The following is a 6,734-nucleotide window of genomic DNA, read 5'->3' as shown; positions in this document are numbered from 1 at the left end:
AGACCAAGACCTACCCCTTGTCATTACCAGAATCTCACGCTATGGATGAATATATCCAGGAGAATCTCAAGAAAGGCTTTATTCGTCACTCCAATTCCCCAGCAGGAGCTGGGTTTTTCTTCGTCAAGAAAAAGAACGGGTCGTTGAGGCCTTGCATCGACTACAGGGGTTTAAACCACATAACTATTAAAAATCGTTACCCCCTTCCCCTTATTACCGAACTGTTCGATAAATTACAGGGGGCCAAGATTTTTTCCAAGTTGGATCTACGTGGTGCCTATAACTTGGTGCGCATCAGGAAGGGGATGAATGGAAGACGGCCTTCAACACGCGTAGTGGACATTACGAATATCTGGTAATGCCTTTCAGCTTATGTAATGCTCCCGCTGTCTTCCAGGATTTCATCAACGACGTCTTTCGTAAGGTACTCAATATTTTTGTTATTGTATACTTGTTTGATATCCTGATTTTTTCCAAAGATCTCCAGGACCATATACGCCACACCTCCTACGTCCTTTCCCGTCTCCGTGAACACCATTTGTACGCCAAACTGGAGAAGTGCACCTTTCATCAGACCTCTACTCCGTTCCTGGGGTACATCATTTCCGATGAGGGCTTTATGATGGACTCCGGTAAACTTCAAGCAGTCACTGAATGGCCAAGACCCAACTCTCTCAAGGCCATACAATGTTTTTTAGGGTTCGATAATTATTATCGTAAGTTTATACAGAGCTTTTCCACCATTGTGGCACCCCTTACTGTGCTCACCAAAAAAGGAGATGATCCTTCTGCTTGGTCATCAGAGGCCATCTCCGCCTTCGAGACACTCAAGGAAGCCTTTATATCCGCACCTATTCTCCGTCATCCCAACATTGAACTTCCCTTCGTCCTGGAGGTCGACGCTTCTGATTGCGGCGCTGGTGCCGTTCTTTCTCAGAGATTCACGCCCCAAGATAAGTTACATCCCTGTGCATATTTTTCCAAGAAATTCTCGTGTGCCGAGAGGAACTATGACGTGGGTAACAGGGAACTTCTGGCCGTGAAGATGGCTCTTCAAGAGTGGAGACACCTGCTGGACGGGTCGAAAGAGCCGTTTACTATTCTCACGGACCACAAGAACCTTCTTTACATAGAAAACGCTCGACGCCTTGGTCCACGACAGGCTCGTTGGGCCCTTTTTTTTTCTCGATTCGATTTTCACCTTTCCTATATCCCCGGGACCAAGAACGTAAAGGCAAACGCACTCTCCCGTATACATTCTTCTGAAGAGAGGCCAGAGGAATCTTTGGAGACTATCCTTCCGCATGACAGGATTCTCGCCACGTCTTCTTTCAAGAATCTTGACAAGATTTTGCACTCCCAGAGATGCATTCCCAAGGACTTGGTCGTTCCCGACAACAAACTCTTTGTACCTTCCAAATTTGTTCCAGAGGTCCTGTCTTGGGGTCACTCCTCTAAATCTGCAGGTCATCCAGGTTTTAAGAAGACTACTGATCTCATTCGTCGGAATTTCTGGTGGCCAAGGATGTCTCAAGATATTCTGGAGTTTACCCGCGCCTGCCCCACGTGCACTCAAAGCAAGACTCTCCGTCAAAAGCCTCAGGGTTTTCTGTTACCCCTTCCAGTTCCCGACCGCCCCTGGTCCCACATTTCGATGGACTTCATCGTGGAGTTGCCCAGGTCCAGAGAATGAACACTATCTTGGTGGTCATGGACAGGTTCTCGAAGATGTCCCATTTCATTCCACTTAAAGGATTACCCACCTCCCCCGCCCTTGCTGATATCTTTACGTAGCAGATTTTCCGGATTCATGGGATCCCTTCGTCCATTGTGTCTGACAGAGGTTCTCAGTTCGTATCCAAATTTTGGAGAGCTTTCACGAAGAGATTGGGCATCTCTTCTTCTTTCTTTTCCGCCTATCATCCTCAGTCCAATGGACAAACGGAGAGAATCAATCAATCCCTGGAGAAGTACCTGAGATGTTTCATATCTGATTTCCAGGATGATTGGGCTCAACTCCTCTCTTGGGCAGAGTACTGTATGCCGTCAATTCTGCCAAAAACGAGTCCATCCGGGAGTCGCCCTTCTTTATAAATTATGGGTGCCACCCTCCCTGTCTTCCCACCCCCAACATCCCTTCTGGAGTACCAGCCGTAGATGAACGCATTTCTTCCCTCCAAACCGCATGGCCCAGGATTCAGTCTACTCTTCTCAACTCCTCCCGCAGATCGAAACTACAGGCCGATCGTCGTCGTCGTTCGGCGCCCAGTTACAAACCAGGGGATTTGGTATGGCTCTCTTCTAAGAATATCCACCTCAAGGTACCATCTCCTAAACTGGCACCTAAGTTCCTGTGTCCCTTCCCTATTTGTGAACAAATCAATCCCGTGGCATTCCGGCTCCAACTACCACCCAGTATGAAGATTCCCAATGTCTTTCTTGTGTCCCTCTTAAAACCATTTATCTCCAGTCACTTCTTTCCGGATCAGACTCGTAAACCGGATCCCATTACTGTACAAAATAACGAGGAATATGAAGTTCACTCTGTTTTGGATTCTCGCCTATCCAGGGGTCAGCTCCAGTTCTTGGTGCAGTGGAAGGGCTTTGGCCCTGAAGAGAGATCCTGGGTACCTTTAAAGGACATTCATGCCCCGGCCCTTCTTAAGTCCTTTAGGAAAAAGTTTCCAGAGAAACTGTTCTTGGATCGTCCTGAGGCCGTTCCTGAAGAGGGGGGTACTGTCAGGAATCGGCGTTCTCCACGCTCCCCACACAAAGCACACCCTTCCCGCAGGGAGTCCCTGGACACACAAAACAAACCTGCCTTACCGGCCTCCACGGCTCCCCGCCCCTGCCGCTGTCGCGGGATCACTCCCCTCGGCGATTCCTCTGCTCAGCGCCGGGCATGCCCATGCCCTCCTGCGCACACACCTGCACGCACACCTGCACCATCCACTGGCTCAGTTCACGCGCGTACACGAGTTACGGAGCACACTCAGTCTGCACACTCTTCTTCCCGTCCCCCGGACCTCAGGCTCCGCCCCGCACACTGCACGGGCATACTCAGGTTACCAACAAGACTCACCTGGCCTGTTATGCCTACACCAATCTGCAGTGTCTCCCTGTAGCTCTTCCTGTCCCGCCTCTGTTCCTAATTGGACCTTCCTGCTTTATCTAGCTCCTCTCTGCTCTCAGTCTTTGCTCGACATAGTCTCTGTATGGAAGTACTTCTGGATTCTCTCAGTGTTTTCACAGGTTTTGACGCGGCTTGTACGACTACCCCCTCTGGCTCTCGATCTCGGCACTCCTTGGACAACGCTCACTCTGGTAACCCCTTGAACACGGCTTGGACAACGACCTATCTCCACTCTCCACTCCCTGACCTCGGCAAGGCATTCATCACTCTATCTCTACAACCGGTACCGGCAAGTATTGTCTACCTTACTACACCTGGCCTGGCAACGCTTCATACCACACTCCGGACACGCTCCCTTTGCTGCGGGTGCGTGTATTACCACTTCCCCCTTCAGCTCAGGGGACGGGTCTGGTCTGCGGGCAGCACCGGCGTAACAGAAGGAAGACGAGATGTCTTCTCTACTGGAGAAATGGATGTGGGGTGCAGTCGCAGTGCTCAGCACACTATCTGAATAAATGATATGACTCCCTTCCGGGAGCACTCCCGGCGTATCGCCCCCAGGGACATCGATGATGTACGGGCCGTGCTTCAAGAGATGGAGGAGGCTGGGATCGTCATGGAATCAAGAAGCCCCTATGCCTCACCCATCGTGGTGGTGAGGTAAAAGAATGGGATGGTGAGATTATGTATGGAGTACAGGACTCTGAACAATCATATGGTTCCTGACCAGTATAACCTTCCCCACATAGAGGAAATCCTGAATGCCCTCAATGGGAGCAAATGGTTCAGTGTGTTGGATCTCTGGTCCAGGTATTACCAGGTACTTATGAGCCCCGAGGATCAAGAGAAGACTGCTTTCATTTGTCCACTGGGGTTCTACCAATTCACTCGCATGCCCCAAGGCATTTGTGGGGCGCCGGCCACATTCCAACGGCTAATGGAGAAAACCTTAGGGGACTTGAACCCCCGAGAATGTCTTGTGTATTTGGACGACATCATCGTCTTTGGCCGAATGCTAGAGGAACATGAGACGTGGCTCCTGAAGGTGCTCGACCGGCTGGCCCGAGGGGCTCAAGCTATCTTTGGATAAATGCCGATTTTGTAGGACATCTGTGACCTACGTGGGACACATCGTGTCCGCGGAAGGAATAGCCACTGATCCAGCTAAAATAGAAGCCGTAGTAAACTGGCCCCGACCCGATAACGTGGTGGAATTCGCTCTTTCTTGGGGTTCTGCGGCTACTATCGTAGATTTGTGGAGGGATATTCTCATCGGGCCAAGGCCCTCAATAGTCTTCTCAAAATATATCTCGAAGACACGGGGCGAAAGGCTACTCCCGCCCGACAGCCCTTCGGGGACAAATGGACTCCAGAGTGTGAACAGGCTTTCCTGGACTTGAAGCAGAGTCTGACAGCGGCTCCGGTTTTAGCCTATGCCGACCCCGGACAACCTTATATTCTATATGTGGACGCTAGTCTCAGTGGACTAGGGGAGGTACTGCATCAGAAACATCCAGAAGGATTACGACCTGTGGCCTACATCAGCCGCAGTTTGACGGCCAGTGAGCAAAACTATCCAGTACATAAACTCGAGTTCCTCGCCCTGAAGTGGGCCATCGTGGACAAGCTCCATGACTACCTCTATGGGACCTCTTTCGAGGTGCGCACAGACAATAATCCCCTCACATATATCATGACTTCAGCTAAGCTCAATGCGGCGGGACATCGCTGGCTAGCAGCACTCTTCAACTACAATTTCACCCTGAAATGCAAACCGGGTCCCCTGAATGTAGGGGCCGATGCCCTATCTAGACGACCGGGGCTGGTCGCAACCCCTGACGATGATCAATGGGAAGAAATCCCTGGACCTGGGATGCGGGCTCTGTGCTGCACCGCAGCCATAGTGAATGATCCTTCTCCGAATTAAGATTGGCGGATTCCTTAGGGTGTGCGTCCAAAGCCATCCCGGAGGCATACAGGGACCCCAGTGGCATGCACATCACCCCTGACAAGATCATAGCCTGGAAAGACATGGTGCATTATCAAGTCCGTGACCCAGTAGCTGGCGCTATCCGCCATGCTATTCAGAAAAACCGTCCCGATCTACTCAAATACGCCCCTGGCGATGTAGGGGGCATCCTGATGCAAGAGGCAGATATATTTGAAATGCGGGACAATTTATTATACCGAGTTGTGGAATATCATAACCATCCAAATCGGCGGCAGCTGGTCCTACCCAAAATGTTACAATATCTGGTGTTGCGATCATTACATGATGAACATGGTCATTTGGGCGTCGACAAGACTTTTGGATTGGTGAGAGATCGATTCTTCTGGCCAAAAATGAGAGAAGCCGTAGAGCACCATTGTCGGCGGTGTAGCCGATGCATTCAATGCAAAACACTACCCACCAGGGCCGCCCCAATGGGCCATTTGAAAAGTACGGGTCCCATGGACTTAGTATGCATGGACTTTCTATGTATTGAGCCGGATAGCCAGGGAATCTGCAACGTTCTGGTCATCACAGATCACTACACGAGATATGTGCAAGCCGTTCCGACAGATCACTACACGAGATATGCGCAAGCCTTTCCGACAAAAGACCAAAAATCCATCACCATCGCCAAGGCGCTCTGGGAAAAATACTTTATACATTATGGGCTCCCTCACCGACTACATTCTGATCAGGGCAGAGACTTTGAAAGCAAACTGATACGGGAATTACTCAAGATCTTGCACATTACCAAATCCCGAACCACTCCATACCACCCGGAAGGGGATGCATTGCCTGAACGGTTCAATCACACCTTACTGGACATGCTGGGCACCTTGATGGGGGTACAAAAGACTGAGTGGAGTAGACACGTGGAAACGCTAGTACACGCTTACAACTGTACCAGACAGGAATCTACCGGATTCTCGCCCTACTTCCTGATGTTCGGAAGAGAGGCCCGACTGCCAGTGGACATACGGCTGAGGGTCTCCACTGACGGAGTTCAAAATGCCACTGACTTCAAATATGTGCAGAGGCTACAAGAGAACCTGCAACAGGCCTATCAGCAAGCGGAAAGATCTACGGAAAAACTGAATGCGGGTAATAAGAGACGCTATCTTCACAAGGTCAAACATCGGGATATTCAGCCGGGAGATGCAGTACTCCTCCGCAACTTGGGAGTACCGGGGAAACGTAAGTTGGCTGACCGGTGGAGAGAAGGAGTTTATGAGGTAGAATCGCAGATGCCTGGCCTTCCGGTCTATCGTATCAAGGACTCGGAGGGTCGGGTGAACGTATGGCATAGATACCATTTACTCCCTATCCCGCAAGTAGGGGAGGATGAAGTGGAATTGCCTGCTACTTCATTGGATGGAGAAATGACCCAGGGTGAGAGCGGTTCAGAGACCGGCAATAAGATGAATCATGAAGACCCTCAGGTGGGAACCTTCCAAAGGGGCCCTCAACAGCGAGCATCTCCCGGTGGAGCTACGGGTAAAGGGCTCGGTGAGCAAACGCCCAATAAGGGGGTTCTGGAAAATTCTACATTGGACCCACAGAGTCCCTGTTTTGTGCCTTTCAATGATCATGTAGAGACTGTAACTCCCA

This window comes from Ascaphus truei, chromosome 3 (genome assembly GCF_040206685.1).
Source record: "Ascaphus truei isolate aAscTru1 chromosome 3, aAscTru1.hap1, whole genome shotgun sequence".
NCBI classification, from domain to species: domain Eukaryota; kingdom Metazoa; phylum Chordata; class Amphibia; order Anura; family Ascaphidae; genus Ascaphus; species Ascaphus truei.
The sequence above is the reverse complement of the archived record's forward strand: the minus strand, read 5'-3'. Positions refer to the sequence as shown.